Here is a 17,149-nt window from a genome sequence, read left to right on the forward strand (position 1 = left end):
TTGAAATTCACTGCTCCACTTAGGGACCTTACAGATAATTGTATGTGTCGGGTACATAGATGAGGCAGTCATTCAAAAATCATGTTYAATACTATTATTGCACACAGAGTGAGTCCATGCAACATTTTTACTCCTGAACTTATTTAGGCTTACCATAACAAAGGGGTTAAATARATTTCAGCTTTTCATTTTTAATTAATCTGTAAAAATTGACATTATGMMGTGACACAGTGACACAACAATCTAAATGTAATACATGTTTAATTCAGGCTGTAACACAACAAAATATGGAAAAGACAAGGGGTGTGAATACTTTTTAAAGGCACTGTATATAATACTGTACGTTTTCTTGAATTTGTTCTGGATTTGGGGGCTGTGGAAAGACCCCTATTAGCATGTCTGATGGGGTAAGTGTGTGTGTCAGAGTTGTGTGTAAGTTGACTATTACAAGCAATTTGGCAATAAGTGATGCAGTCAATCTCTCCTCTACTTTTAGCTAAGAGATACTGGCATGCATGGTTTTGATATGATTACAGTGAAAAACAAGATGTGCCTCTCTGTTCTTGGRCAGATTCAGTTTTTCTTCTTTGCAGCACCTGACCATATGACTGGACAATAATCAAGATCAAATAAAACTAGAGCCTGCAGGACTTTCTTTGTGGAGTGTGGTGTAAAAAAAAATCAGAGCTCTCTTTATCAGAGATCTCTTTATCTCGACAGACCTCTCCTCATCTTTACAACCATTGAATCAATAGGTTTTGACCATGACAGTTTACAATCCGAGGTAACACCAAGTAATTTAGTCTCATGAACTTGATCAACAGCCACATTATTAATGATCAGATTCAGAGGAGTTCTAGAACTTTGTACCAAATACAATGCTCTTAGTTTTAGAGATGTTCAGGACTAGTTTATTACTGGCCACCCATTCTAAAACTGTCTGCAACTATTTATTTAGCAATGATTTCACTAGCTGTGGTTGCTGACGCGTATAGGGTTGCATCATCAACATACATAGACAGACAGGCTTTGTTTAATGCCAYTGGCAGGTCATTAGRAAACATAGTAAAGAGTAGAGGGAAAAGAGAGCTGACCTGCGGTACACCACAAATAAGAAGCTTCCATTAAAGAAAACCCTCTGTGTTCTATTAGATAGAAAGCTCTGAATCCACAATATGGCAGAGGTTGAAAAGCCATAACACAAATGTTTTTTCAACAACAGGTTATGGTACCATATACGTTTTCAATACCAGGTGGTTTTTCATTATTGATGGAAAACAATATTTTTTCCACATCACCCACTAACTTTACAGAATTCAAAATTAAATTACATTATTAGGTATTTTATACATGAAAATGATGGCTCACAGTTTGTTGTTGGCATTTCATGCCTAAGTTTTCCTACTTTGCCAATTAAATAATTATTAAAGTAATTGGCAACATCAAAAGGTTTTGTGATAAATGAGCCATCTGATTCAATGAAAGAMGGAGWTGAATTAGTCTATCGGCCCATAATTCCATTTAAATATTCCTCAGCTTTTTCCATCATACATTGTCATTTATCTTGGTTTCAAAAAAATAATGTAATCTTATTTTTGTTCAGTTTAGTCACATAATTTCTCAATTTACAGTAAGTTTGCCAATCAGATGTGCAACCAGACTTACAGTGAGCTCAAAGTATTGGGACAGTCACACATTTTTTGTTGTTTTGACTCTGTACTCCAGCACTTTGGATTTTAAATGATAAAAATGACTGTAAGGTTAAAGTGCAGACTGTCAGCTTTAATTGTTGGGTATTTTCATCCATATTGGGTGAACCTTTTAGAAATTACAGCACTTTTTGTACATGCCAAGAGTGTGCAAAGCTGTCATCATGGCAAAGGGTGGCTATTTGAAGAATCTCAAATATAAAATATAAGTAAGTAAGGSTTGTGGTTAGCATAGGGGTTAAGGTTAAAAACGTAGCTACGAAGCGCTACTTTGTAAACTGCCATGTTTATTTAGTGTCTCTGAAAACATTTGAATGACAAGAGCTTGGGGAATAGGTTACACWTTGCAAAAATATAAAATAACACACCAGATTCACTAAAGGGCTGTAACGTTAACTTTACCACAGAGCTGAACGTTCTTAGCACGGCACTTGCTTTACATTTGGGCATAGCATTTATTGTTTGTCACGACACCGAACACCCTACCATGACACTTCACATAACAGTAGCCTACTATATATGGCCAGTGCATATTTTTTGCCCTGGTGTAGTTGCATTGGTTTATAGTGTCCAGTCTTGCTGTAGCGCGCCAAGGCAAGATAGGCTTAAAGCCATGTATAGAGTGCCCTCTTCAGGACAAATAATCAGTGGTGTACTGATGCTTGGAGAAGTGGGTATACTCTAATTTTGCCAACAAAAAAATCTAAAAGGCCTGCGCCTGGCAATAGAAAGGTGCCCGGTGTGAAGAATTTGATGAGAAACAGTGACATACACTCTGAATGACCTAAATCAGATAAATGATTCTGTCAGCTGAGACAGAAATTCACAGTTTTCATATTTTTTTTTACAGGTTTTCGCTCTCAAAGTCATAATTATTTGACTGAAAAACAACAAAATTGTATGTTTCAAGTCATAACAGTGCTTAAACCACATCAGCAGACCACTTTTAAGATTTTGGACAAATCTAAGAAATGTTGATTTTTGAGTGTAGCTACCATTTAATTCAAGTGTGCAGCCACCTAGAACTGTTGGAGTTTGCAAAATAAATGGCCACTGGATTGATGCAAATAATCATGATATCATTTTAACAGGTAGGCATCTTTAAATCCCCCCTCTTTCTAAATTGTCTAACAGATATTTGTCCATGAAACCGTGCGCATTTTAGAACAGAGTTTTCCTACAAATTGCACTTTGGAACATTCATGATCATGAGTGGGCCTATTTCAGTGTGTACATTGCTGCAACTAAAATGTGAAGAAACAGTTTATCAATATTTTAAGCTAAACATTCTGATCTGTTACAGCAGCCTTATTAATTGATATGGCATATACAGTGCTTTCGGAAAGTATTCAGACCTCTCAACTTTTTCCACATTTTGTTACGTTACAGCCTTATTCTAAAATTGATTAAATATAAAGGTTTCCTCAYCAATCTACACATAATACCCCAAAATGTTTGCAAATGTAGAAGATATATWTTTTTTTAAATACCTTATTTACATAAGTATTCAGACCCTTTGCTATAAGACTCGAAATTGAGCTCAGGTGCATCCTGTTTCCATTGATCATCCTTGAGATGTTTCTACAACTTGATTGGAGTCCACCTATGGTAAATTCAATTGATTAGACATGATTTGGAAAGACACACACCTGTCTATATAAGGTCCCACAGTTGACAGTGCATGTCAGAGCAAACAACCAAGCCATGYGGTCGAAGTAATTGTCCGTAGAGTGCCGAGACAGGCTTGTGTCGAGACACAGATCTGGGGAAGGGTACCAACATTTCTGCAGCATTGAAAGTCCCCAAGAACACAGTGTCCTCCATCATTCTTAAATGGAAGAAGTTTGGAACCACCAAGACCCTTCTTAAAGCTGGCCGCCCAGCCAAACTGAGTAGTCGGGGAGAAGGGCCTTGGTCAGGGAGGTGACCAAGAACCCGATCGTCACTCTGACAGAGCTCTAGAGTTCCTCTGTGGAGATGGGAGAACCTTCCAGAAGGACAACCATCTCTGCAGCCCTCCACTAATCAGGCTTTTATGGTAGATTGGTATCAACTCTGTCCACGAGATTCAAATAGGTCAGATCAGGTTTGCAATGAATAACTTCAATCAGACCCCCTTTCACCCGTAGAGGGGGAAGGAGAGAACTAGTGGGAATGAACAAATCAAGTCCTGTTGTAAATCAAGGGAGAAGATCCAGTCATGCACTCTCCAAATTCACTAAAGGAATGTGCTTTGTCTCAACAGACCTTTTTCCCGCTGAAACTCTAACACGTTCAAAAGCGAATACTGGAACAATATTTCTAATGAGGAACGTGGGGAATGGTCAGAGGTGATCTATAGAACACTAATGTCATTTTGTGATGTCATTAAAAATGTTATAAAGGAAATACTGTAACTTGGAAAGTCCAGACATTTCTGGACCTGTGACCAGTGGGCCAAAGAACTACAAAGATTACAAGCGTGCCACGAAAAGGCCCAACCCCCTTTCCAAGGCTACCCTGTTCACCGAGAGATCCCCGGTGAACCCAGGCATTTCACGAAAATACATGAAGTGTTGTGTTTAAAACGTGTATAAAACGCTCTTAGGCCTCACTCACCCCTATCTGAGATACCCACTGCAACCCTCATCCTCATCTCCACCTTCCCTGGAGAACGGAGCTGTTCTCGACCCAACCAACCAGCCATGGAGGTGCGTCACTCGCTGTGGAAGTCGAAGAAATCGCATCCTCTGGAAATGGGGGTCTCCATGGTTTAGATCCTCGGAGTTCCCACCCTCATCAGACCATGAGGCTCCTTGAGAGACCGGCCCATTGAACATCACCAGCTGTCATCATAGGCAGCTCTATGGTGAAAAACATCTCGGTTACCAAGGCACAAACCATGTGCTACCCAGGAGCACGAGTACAGGTCAAAACAAGGCTGCTTCCGACTGTTCTACCACAGATGCCGGGAGCTGACACTGTCGTAGTCCATGTGGGATCAAACGACATCAGGAGGGCTAGCTCAGAACTGATTTTTGTATTAAAAGACTCCAAAAAACGGCCAATCATTTCAGGTCCAGTACCATCGTTAGGCCGCCGGTGTGATAGATTCAGCAGACACTACACATCTGGCTAAAAGACTATTGTAGCTCTGCTGGAGTCACTTTTATAGATAACTTTGACACCTTCTGGAAACAGAAGATACTCTACAGGAATGACGGAGTCCATCCAAATCATCTTGGCTCCTGGACTCCTGGACTGGCTTTTCAAGGCTGCATTGAAGCAATGACTGGTCAATGATCCAAGACCAGCTCAGTTAATCCCTACCATTGTGACAATAAGTCGTCATACTGCTGCATCAAATGTACATGATCCTAGGGGCATTGGCAAACACAATGTAAGTAATTAAATTTATGTACCCCTAATTGCACCGAATACTTCCGTTTATCCTACAGCTATTGTATGCAGTAATCATGAGCCTATGAACCAGATTTACACTGTTAGCACTGAGGCGGTGTGCCCTAGTAGGAAGACCACTTTGTGCAGCTCACCCTGCACTAACAGCTCCAATGTAAATAACATGAGTAGGTCTACTTCTGATAAGCGTCCCAGTAAAGCATTAAAAACAATCAAGCAACCCAGAAAAGTGCTAAAAATAGCCCATATTAACATATATGTAGCCTAAGAAACAAGGTCCATGAAGTCAATAACTTGCTTGTAACAGATGACATTCATATTCTGACTATCTCTGAAACTCACTTAGATAATACCTTTTATGATACAGTGGTAGCAACACATGGTTATAACATCTACCGAAAAGACAGAAATCCCAACGGGGGCGGTTTTGCGGTCTATATTCAGAACCACATTCCTGTAAAGCTTAGATATGATCTAATGTTAAATACTGTTGAAGTAATATCGCTACAGGTTCATCTGCCTCACCTAAAGCCCATTCATGTGGGAAGCTGCTATAGACCACCAGACCACTAACAGTCAGTATCTGGATAATATGTGTGAAATGCTTGATAATGTATGTGATATCAASAAAGAAGTATATTTTCTGGGTGATTTAAATATTGACTGGCTATCATCAAGCTGCCCACTCAAGAAAAAACTTTAAACTYTAACTAGTGCCTGCAACCTGGTTCAGGTTGTCAGTCGACCTACCAGGGTAGTTACAAACAGCACAGGAATTAAATCATCAACATGTATTGATCACATCTTTACTAATGGTGCAGAAATMTGCTTTAAAGCAGTATCCAAATCCATAGGATGTACAGTAGTGATCACAATATAATAGGTATATCTAGGAAAACCAAAGTTCCAAKGGCTGGGCATAATATAGTGTATAAGAGGTCATACAATAAGTTTTGTTGTGATTCATATGTTGATAATGTAAATAATACGGTATGGCAATAACAATGACATGCRACKGGGGTCTGAAAATCTGGATGAAAAATTACTGAGGATAATAGCAGACGATATAGCCACTCCTATTTGCCACATCTTCAATTTAAGCCTACAAGAAAGTGTGTGCCCACAGGCCTGGAGGGAAGCTAAAGTCATTCTGCTACCCAAGAATAGTAAAGCCCCCTTTACTGGCTCAAATAGCCGACCAATCAGCCTGTTACCAACCCTTAGTAAACTTCTGTAAAAAATGGTGTTTGACCAGATACAATGCTATTAAACAGTAAACAAATTGACAATAGACTTTCAGTACGCTTATAGGAAAGGGCACTCAACAAGCACAGCACTTAACACCCACAATCATTTTATCATCAATTTCTCTCAGCCAATCACAAGTCATTTGTGTGTCTCGTTAGACTTCAGTGCAGCATTTGACATAATCAATCATAGACTGCTGCTGGAAAAATGTGTGTTATGGCTTTACACCCCCTGCTATAATGTGAATCAAGAGTTACTTGTCTAACAGAACAAAGAGGGTGTTCTTTAATAGAAGCCTATCAAACATAATCCAGGTAGAATCAGGAATTCCCCAGGGTAGCTGTTTAGGCCCCTTGCTTTTTACATTTTTTACTAACAACATGCCACTGACTTTGAGTAAAGCCAGAGTGTCTATGTATGCGGGTGACTCAACACTATATACGTCAGCTACTACAGCGACCGAAATGACTGCAACACTTAACATAGAGCTGCAGTTAGTTTTAGAGTGGGTGGCAAGGAATAAGTTAACCCTAAATATTTCTAAAACTAAAAGCATTGTATTTGGGACAAAACATTCACTAAACCCTAAACCTCAACTAAATCTTGTAATAAAAAATGTGGAAATTGAGCAAATTGAGATGACTAAACTGCTTGGATTAACCCTAGATTGTAAACGGTCATGGTCAAAACATATTGATACAGTACTAGCTAAGATGGGGAGAAGTCTGTCCATTATAAAGCGATGCTCTGCCTTCTTAACAACATTATCAACAAGGCAGGTCCTACAGGCCCTAGTTTTGTCGCACCTTGACTACAGTTCAGTTGTGTGGTCAGGAGCCACCAAAAAGGACTTAGGAAAATTGCAATTGGCTCAGAACAGGGCAGCACGGCTGGCCCTTGGATGTACACAGATAGCTAATAATAATAATATGCATGTCAATCTCACCTGGCTCAAAGAGAGATTGACTTCATCACTACTTGTATTTATGAGATGTATTGACATGTTGAATGCACCGAGCTGTCTGTCTAAACTACTMGCACACAACTCTGAAACCCATGCATACCCCACAAGACATGCCAAAAGAGGTCTCTTCACAGTCCCCAAGTCCAGAACAGWCTATGGGAGGTGCACAGTACTACATAGAGCCATGACTACATGGAACTCTATTCCACATCAAGTAACTGATGCAAGCAGTAAAATTGGATTTAAAAACAGATACAAAAACCACCTTATGGAACAGCGGGGACTGGGAAGCAACACAAACATAGGCACAGGCACATGCATACACACACGATAATATACACACTATACACACATATACACATGGATTTAGCACTGTAGATACAGTTGAAGTCGGAAGTTTACACACACTTAGGTTGGAGTCTTTAAAACTAGTTTTTCAACCACTCCACAAATTTCTTGTTAACAAACTATAGTTTTGGCAAGTCGATTAGGACATCTACTTTGTGCATGACACAAGTAATTTTTCCAACAATTGTTTACAGACAGATTATTTCACTTATAATTCACTGTTTCACAATTCCAGTGGGTCAGAGGTTTACATACACTAAGTTGACTGTGCCTTTAAACAGCTTGGAAAATTCCGGAAAATGATGTCATGGCTTTAGAAGCTTCTGATAGGCTAATTGACATAATTTGAGTCAATTGGAGGTGTACCTGTGGATGTATTTCAAGGCCTACCTTCAAACTCAGTGCCTCTTTGCTTGACATCATGGAAAAATCTAAAGAAATCAGCCAAGACCTCAGAAAAAAAATTCTAGATCTCCGCAAGTCTGGTTCATCCTTGGGAGCAATTTCCAAACAAACCTGAAGGTACCACATTCATCTGTACAAACAATAGTACGCAAGTATAAACACCATGGGACCACACAGCCGTCATACCGCGAAGGAAGGAGARGCGTTCTGTCTCCTAGAGATGAACGTYCTTTGGTGCGAAAAGTGCAAATCAATCCCAAAACAGCAAAGGACCCTGTGAAGATGCTGGAGGAAACAGGTACAAAAGTATCTATATCCACAGTAAAACGAGTCCTATATCAACATAACCTAAAAGGCCGCTCAGCAAGGAAGAAGCCACTGCTCCAAAACCGTCATAAAAAAGCCAGACTATGGTTTGCAACTGAACATAGGAATAAAGATCGTACTTTTTGAGAAATGTTCTCTGGTCTGATGAAACAGAAATATAACTGTTTGGCCATAATGACCATCGTTATGTTTGGAGGAAAAAGGGGGAAAGCCCTTACCTCAATCCCATAGAAAATTTGTGGGCAGAACTGAAAAAGTGTATGCGAGCAAGGAGGCCTACAAACCTGACTCAGTTACACCAACTCTGTCAGGAGGAATGGGCCAAAATTCACCCAACATTGTGGGAAGCTTGTGGAAGGCTACCCGAAACATTTGACCTTAGTTAAACAATTTAAAGGCAATGCTACCAAATACTAATTCACTCACACKCACTGGGAATGTGATGAAAGAAATAAAAGCTGAAATAAAATCATTCTCTCTACAATTATTCTGACATTTCATTTAGTTTAAATGTATTTGGCTAAGGTGTATGTAAACTTCCGACTTCAACTGTATGTGGTAGTGGTGGAGTAGGGGCCTGAGGGCACACAGTGTGTTGTGAAATCTGAGAATGTATTGTAATGTGTCGAAAATTGTATAAACTGCCTACATTTTGCTGGACCCCAGGAAGAGTAGCCTTGGCAGCAGATAATGGGTTTCTATAATAAATACAAACACATTTATGAGCTGAAATAAAAGATCCCAGAAATTTTACGCACAAAAAGCATATTACTCTCAAATGTTGTGCACAAATATGTTTACATGCGTCTTAGTGAGCATTTCTCCTTTGCCAAGATAATCCTTCTACCTGACAGGTGTGGCATATCAAGAAGCTGATTTAACAGCAGGATCATTATACAGGGGTACCTTGTGTTGGGAACAATAAAAGGCCACTAAAATATGACTTTTTGTCACACAACACAATGGCACAGATGTCTCAAGTTTTGAGGGAGCGTGCAATTGGCATGCTGACTGCAGTAATGTCCACCAGAGCTGTTGCCAGAATGTTCATTTCTCTACCATAAGCCGCCTCCAACATCGTTTTAGAGAATTTGGCAGTACGCCCAACCAGCCTTACAACCGCAGACCACGTTTATGGCGTTGTGTTGGCAAGCGGTTTGCTGATGTCAACGTTGTGAACAGAGTGCCCCATGGTGGCGGTGTGGTTATGGTATGGGCAGGCATAAGCTACGGACAACGAACAGAATTGCATTTTATCGATGGCAATTTGAACGCACAGAGATACCGTGACAAGATTCTGAGGCCCATTGTTGTGCAATTCATCCACCACCATCACCTCAAGTTTCAGCATGATAATGCACAGCCCCATGTCACAAGGATCTGTACACAATTCCTGGAAGCTGAAAATGTCCCAGTTCTTCCATGGCCTGCATACTCACCAGACATTGAGCATGTTTGAGATGCTCTGGATCGACGTGAACAACAGCATGTTCCAGTTCCGCCAATATCCAGCAACTTCGCAAAGACATTGAAGAGGAGTGGGACAACAATCTACAGGCCACAATCAACAGCCTGATCAACTCTATGCAAAGGAGATGAGGCAATGATGCAAATGGTGGTCACACCAGATACTGGATGGTTTTCTGATCCACTATCCTGCCTTTTTTTATTTTTTTAAAGGTATCTGTGACCAACAGATGCATATGTGTATTTCCAGTTATGTGAAATCCATAGATTCGGCCAGGCCTCATTTTTTTCTTTCAATTGACTTGTATGAACTGTAACTCAGTACAATGTTTTAAATTGTTGCATGTTCCATTTATATTTTTGTTCAATGTAAATAAGCATCAACCAGTGGGTCTTGCACCTGTTATACAGAGATTGCCAGTTTACAGAGAAGTACATGGTGCAGTGATGTGTCCTATAAGGAGCATTGGTAGTAAATCTGATAGGCTAATAATAAAGAAAATCTATGCTATACTTGGCATGTAGGTTTCTCACTTATGGGTGGCACAAATTGGGATATGGGGGAGGGGAATGGGAAGGGTATATGCAAAGTGAATACTGTATTATTACTATAGTTAAAAAAACGTAGTGTTTTTCGGACATTATTGTAGTATTTACTGTASTATTTTACAGTATACTACAACATTCTATAGTAAGTACTACAGTACACATGCTCGAGGGATACTACAGTTTGTTATAGTATTCTACAGTATACTACAGTTAACTACATAATTCTATAGTAAGCACTGTAGTATTCTATAGTAAACTAGTATTTTTTCATGTGGGTGGTCATAGAGTTTAATTTCAATTACAAATATTCACTTAGGCAATCACTTGGTGAAGACTACAGGACAAAAATCAATTYAACGCAACAGCCATGTCTCTGTCACTAACAAACATGCTACTGCCTACTCTAAAATTAACTTGAAAGGCACACTGGGAAARATGCAAATAAGGCTTTACACCCTGTTAAAACAACACCCCAAAACCTTTTTAGAGGTACATTTTTTGCCAACTAAAAGGAACAAATGGTTTTGCCACACTGGTGGTACCCTAAAAAGGTATGATTTTGTACCTGTCCCCTAAGGTACACTATTGGCTCTTTTAAGGTACAAACCGCAAGAGTACAATTAAGTACCTATAACTAAAGGTACAAAGGGCATACCTTACAGGGTATCACTACAGTGACAAGTGTTTGTACCCCTTTAAGAACAAAAATAAACCTTTATTTCTGAGAGTGTATGTACTGTATCCAGTTTGTAATGAAAATYTGTAGGCAATGTTTAGCCAATCAATTGGCTCGACTGTCAAGAGTTGGAGAAACGCTACTACGTGTAGAGCAGACGAGGATTGAAACGTTGAGGTCATGTTGTACTGTACACTTTTCTGTCATCCATTGCCATAGCTTTAAACATTGTTCGTCATTGGAGCGCCATCCAAACCACAGTCCATGAGGTCACCCACAGAAATGGCTCTAGTCTAATACTAACAGCAGCTTCTACAAGGATGTTGGGRTGTTTCCCAAACGGCACCCTATTCCCTATATAGTGCACTACTTTTGACCATGCCCAAGGCTCTGGTCAAAATTAAGACACTATGTAGGGACTAGGGTGCCATTTGGGACTCATGCTTAGGCTCTGTGAAGCAGTGTTGCTTATTGGCAGAAGCAGCCCTTACCACAGCTGGGCGTGCTTAGCATAGAACAAATGTAGTCTTAAGCCTGCTCCGGTAACACTCTTATATTTCCCCCATAAAATGTTATAATTCCTGGATTATATATTCCATGTTCGGAAAACGTTTCACCAGAGACTTCCTCAGACTGTGAATGCTAATAATGTCAATATTAGGATACGCGGAAAGCAATACTGCGGTTGGGCTGTGTGTTTATCGAGCATGGCAGTGGGTTAAGTGCTGAAATCATCTGTCGGAGACCCAGCCACCATAACCGCGTAACCAGATGAGTCCCAAATGTAGTTTTATAATGAGTACTGGATAGTTAGGTCTGGCTACTGAGTTATTCCATCTCAAAAAGCACAAGAGGATTTCGACACCCACATTCTCAGACTGTTCTGAAATTGGTTTCTGTAGATGGAAACAGATAAGCATTTCAGCAACATTTTGCTGAAAGATAATTAGAACTAAGAAATTATGCCAATTGATGCACCCAAATTGGCTATTTCAATTTGTTGGATTCATGTAACGTTCAATAAATATAMTACCCAACTTGGACCAAACGTCTTCTTAACAATGATTTTAATAAATGGTCAAAAGCCACTCACGGACCCCCCAAAACCAAGCACTCCCTAATGGCCAGTATCAGTTCTCTATGTTTGACAAGTATTATGAAGCTGCGGCGTAGTGTATTGTTTATTTGTATTTATTATGGATCCACATAATAGGTACAGCAAAATTAAGGCAGTTATACAATTTTAAAAACATTTGTAACGTAGACAGTTGGTTTAATAATAACATGGAGTTCCAAAACAAGAGACGCATCTGGACATGAAAACTGAACCAATTCTGCCTGAAGACTGACGCTGGGGATTGCTAGATAAAGGGGAAGTAATCAAGGTGGTGATGAGACGCAGGTGTGCGTAATGATGGGTTACCAGGACCGGTGGTTAGTAAACCGGTGATGTCGAGCGCCGGAGCGGGAGGAGACGTGACAGTGATGCCATTGGCCCTCAGGAGGACTTTGAGAGGCCCCACAAACCGGGGGCTCAGCTTCCAGCAGAGCAGACGGAGGTTCTTGATGGAGAGTCAGACGTGAGCACCAGGATGAAACACGGGAGCCTCACTGCAGTGGTGGTCCACCTGATCCTTCTGCCGGCGCGCCGGAACCATTCATAATCTGCAGGGGCCTCAGTCTGGCTCGGAGTCCACAGAGCAGGGGCCAGCTGATATCCCAGGACACACTGGAAGGGAGTCAGCCTGGTGGAGGAGTGAGTTCTGGGCAAATTCCGCCGAGGGAAGGAACCGGGCCCACTCCCCTTGCCAGTCCTGGCAGTGACTCCTTACGAACCTCTCCAGCTCCTGGTTGGTCTTCTCCACCWGCCCGTTAGACTGAGGCCAGTACCCAGATGTGAGGCTGACCGTGGTCCCCAGCTTCTCCATAAAGGCTTTCCAGACCCGCGACGTGTGTCGGAAGACCTGCTGGAATAGTGCCTCAGCGACCTGGAGAGCGGTAGGTAGACCAGAGAGAAGGATAAAAACGGCAAGATTGAGAATCTGTCAACAACAACCAGAATAGTGGCAAAACCATCAGAAATGGGGAGATCCGTAACAAATTCTATGGACAGATGTGACCAAGGGCGCTGATGGAAGGGAAGTAGTTTACCTGCTGGAGTGTGCTGGGAAGATTTGGATTGAGTACATACCGAACATGAGTTGACATAGTGGGCGACGTCCTTCGCCAAGGTGGGCCACCAGTATTTATCGGAGAGGAATTGGATGGTGCGGGTGATACCTGGGTGTTCAGCGGCAAGGGATGTGTGTCCAGCGGCAAGGGGTGTGTGCCCAGGTCAACAGCCAATCTCTCACCTCCTTGGGGACGTAGATGCGCTCTGGAGGGCAGGTGGCAGGAACTGGTTCTCTCCAGAGCCTGGCAGATGTCCACATCTATGTCCCAAAACATGGGACCAACGATATGGGAGGACCGCTTGATGGGCTGGAGGACACTCCCAGGACCCTCCACAGACGTGGAACCACAGGGTGTGGGAAAGCAGGTCCTCCGGCATCCTGGTCCCCAGGCGGTGATTCTCATCCTTGACCAGGAGATGGTGGGGTTATGACGTTCGAGCCAACGGAGGCCGAGGATGACTGTACGGGTGTGGTGATGATGAGGAAGGGAAGGCTTTCCTGGTGCATGGGTCCCATGGTGAGGGTGCTGCGATGTGCGTAATTGTGCCGGATCCCAATGGTCATGTATCCAGGGCTTGAACAGGAAAAGGAGAGGAGAGCGGGTATTAATTTATGTTCAGGGAGGAGGCAAAGGTCTTGTTGATGAAGTTCCCAGCGGCACCGGAGTCCACTAGAGCTGTAGAGACAGATGAGGGACAGCCAGCCAAATTGAAGCCAGAAAGGGTTTGGCGGAAAGTGATGGAAAACTCATGCCTACCCTGGGAGATGGAAGGTCACGCACCGGGCACCYCTGAAGCTGGTGTCCCTCCTGGCCACAATAGGAACAGAGTCCCAGCTGTCTCCCGTGACGTGGAGAGGTGCGTGGCCCCCACCTCATGGTTTCAGGCTCTCCCTTAGGACAGCCAAACGAGGAGCGGAGTGGCATGGTGGACACCAGTGCTCCCGAAGAAAAATAAAAAGTCACTCACCTCCCTCTCTGCACTCTAGAGGATGGTCGAAGACCGCTATGAACCTCTCATAGGAACCAAACTCATCCTCTCCTCTCTCCCAGCCGGCCGTAGCCCACTCCAACGCCTGTCCAGTCAGCAGTGAAATGACCGTGGCAACCTTGGACCTCTCGGGGGTGGGGGCTCCCGTCTGATAGGTGAAATAGAGGGAGCACTGGAGTAGGAAGCCATGGCATTTCGATAGAGTACCGTCATCCTTCTCGGAAGGGAAAGTCGGGCATCGCTGACCTGGGCGGGCGGCTGGGGGACTGACTCACTGTGACGACACATGGTAGGAGGCACTCCGTCAGCGGTATGGAGAACCTCGCTGGTGGTGTCGAGGCGGTGGAGAACACGTAGGACCTCCTTCATGGTCGTACCCAGTAGAGTAGTTAAACCTGTTGCTTGAACATCTGGAAGATGGTCTAATCATTTGCTGCTTCCATCATTTCTGAGGCCGAATTCTGTAATGTAGACACAGGGAGTCAGGAAGCAGGTGCAGATGGTTAATAATAACGAAGATGGCGCGTTACAAAACAAGAGAAGCTTCTGGACATGAAAAGTGAACCAACACTGCCTGAAGAGTGATGCTAGGGAGTGCTGGATAAAGGGGGAAGTAATCAGGGTAGTGATAAAGTCCAGGTGTGCCTCATGATGGGGCGCAGGTGTGCGTAATGAGGGTTGCCAGGTGTGTGTCATAATGGGTTGCCAGAGCTGAGTACATTTTCTTTGCAACAATAGCTTTTGTTCATTATGAAAATAAATAGTGTGGTCATCCTCACAATTCAAGCCAATCCTCCATGAAAGCAATTCAGTTTGTCCTGATACTGTATACGGGCCATTGCGGTGGGCTTGGTGTGGGGTTTGGGGTGGTCCGTGGGTAGCTTTTGACCATTTAGTTGGATTGTTAAGAAGAGGTTTGGTCCAAATCCGATGTTGGGTACTATATTTATTGAATATATAGTATATATTATATGAATCCCATAAATTAAAATGGCCAATTTGGGTGCAGTAAATTAGCTTAATGTCTCAGAGTTCAAAWTGTCTTTCAACAAAAATAATGTTGCAGGAATTATTATATTATCTGTTTCTAACTACAGAAATCCACTTCAGAAGAATCTGAGATTGTGGGTGTCATGGCTTGCTGAAATGAAACAACCCAACTGTTTTTTGTTCTAAGTAGGGGCTATTAGCGTTACATGGTTCAATGAAATAGACCGTTTTGCACTGTGAGATAATAATGAACTAAGATATGCATTTATGGGCCTATTAATATGCACAAATACAGGATAAGAAACAACACCTACTCCACACACAGTCCTCTAACGTATTCCCTGTTCACCCATGGCTGCGTGGCTAAGTAAACTCCAACTCTATCACCAAGTTTGATTTCATTTTACAGTAATAATTGTCTGCATGATGAGTGTACTTTAGATATGCCATTTAATTCATTTAGAGATGCACGATAGAGCACACGATAGCATGGCATTTAGCTTAGCAGCCAGCCTGCCCGCCCGTGTGTTAATCCTGCCTGTTTTATTAAATATGTATGACTGGGCATCTGACCGTGGTTTCGGAAGAGAACATAAKTCATTTAATCTTCAAATGAAAAGAATGTCTGATAGCAATTATAGGGAGAGTGTTAATTACATATTCACTTTCATCTCTGATCACACAGTCTAGCCTCAATGCTGGTGCCTCCCTCTTGTTTGATCAAATGTTCGAAACAATATCAAGTGTCCTGCGCAATAAAATTGTTGAAAGTCTACATACATTTGTGTTATATTTACTGTCCATATTTCGTCTGGACAAATTGTGGGTAATAGTGCAGAAAACAAAGCTAGTCAGAAAAACATTTCCCTTAAGCTTGTTCACTTACAGTGCCTTTTTCCTGACAAAGAGAAATACTCACATACAACAATTCAAAGTGGTTTACTTTCACTGTGTAACTACACTATTTAGTTTATAACATATTTATAAGCGTTTTACTCACCCATTTACCATTGCTTTGTTAGAGCACACACACACACACACTCTTTCTACAGATGTCTCACTATACAGCCCTACTAGAGTAGGGCATCCAGACCTGTGTTTAATGCTGTTTGAATTTCTGCAGTCAGGGGGAGCAAAGAAATGTCCCCCTCCTCTCGTATTGGCTTGTTGTCTTTGTGTATGAAAGAGATTTACATTGAGATGGTAACGTAAACTGCCATGTTGTATCACGGAGCAGCAAAGTGGGGGGGTACTGATGCTCGCTCACAGACCATGATATGGATCAGCAGCACAGGAGTATATGGAATTAAGTACACAATCGCCCACTTTACTAGAGGAAGCCAGAAACACACAGGAACATTTAAAACAAACATGGGCTTGGAAAGAAATAAACAAAATAAAATGTGTAGACTTATAAAAACACCAGCTGAAAATGGTATCGGTTTCTAGAGGTGATGTGAGGCTGCATGTGAAATTGTGTTTGTATGTGTGAGAGAGAGCGAGCGAGCGAGAGAAAGAAACAGGATAATGTGGACCAGAGTAAAGAGACAATGAGGATTTGAAATGGTCTACGAAGCTATTTCATGTGATGACTCTTGGTCACTTATTAATAACCAAAAAGCCAAAGTCCATATACATGAGCAGGTGACTAGATGTACTATCTGTTTGTATGTACTTTATTAACAAAAGCTGTATGAACAACCTGTGATATAATAGACTGGTTTGTACCAAAGTCAAGCGAGTTGCTGTTATCTGTCTTTAATGTGCAATGATGTCCTTAGACTATGTCCATTGGCTGTAAGTTACTGATTGTGACAGCGTTTAAGCAGGATTCAGGTTCCATTCTCAGAAACACAACCATTCCATTTAACACACGGCATGGGCCAACTAACAAACCGGGCTGT

General features: G+C 41.9%; 1 long non-coding RNA gene across 1 annotated transcript; it reads right to left on the reverse strand.

Moving 5' to 3' along the window:
- Positions 1-12,328: 12,328 nt before the first annotated feature.
- On the reverse strand, positions 12,329-16,323 carry LOC111962148 (uncharacterized). Its single transcript, XR_002877081.2, has 3 exons — positions 16,246-16,323; positions 13,284-14,716; positions 12,329-13,080 (listed from the first exon to the last, which is right to left on the reverse strand). It is a non-coding gene; the product is annotated as an uncharacterized lncRNA (long non-coding RNA).
- Positions 16,324-17,149: the final 826 nt, after the last annotated feature.

The sequence above is a fragment of the Salvelinus sp. IW2-2015 genome, linkage group LG4q.1:29 (genome assembly GCF_002910315.2).
Source record: "Salvelinus sp. IW2-2015 linkage group LG4q.1:29, ASM291031v2, whole genome shotgun sequence".
Lineage (NCBI taxonomy): Eukaryota > Metazoa > Chordata > Actinopteri > Salmoniformes > Salmonidae > Salvelinus > Salvelinus sp. IW2-2015.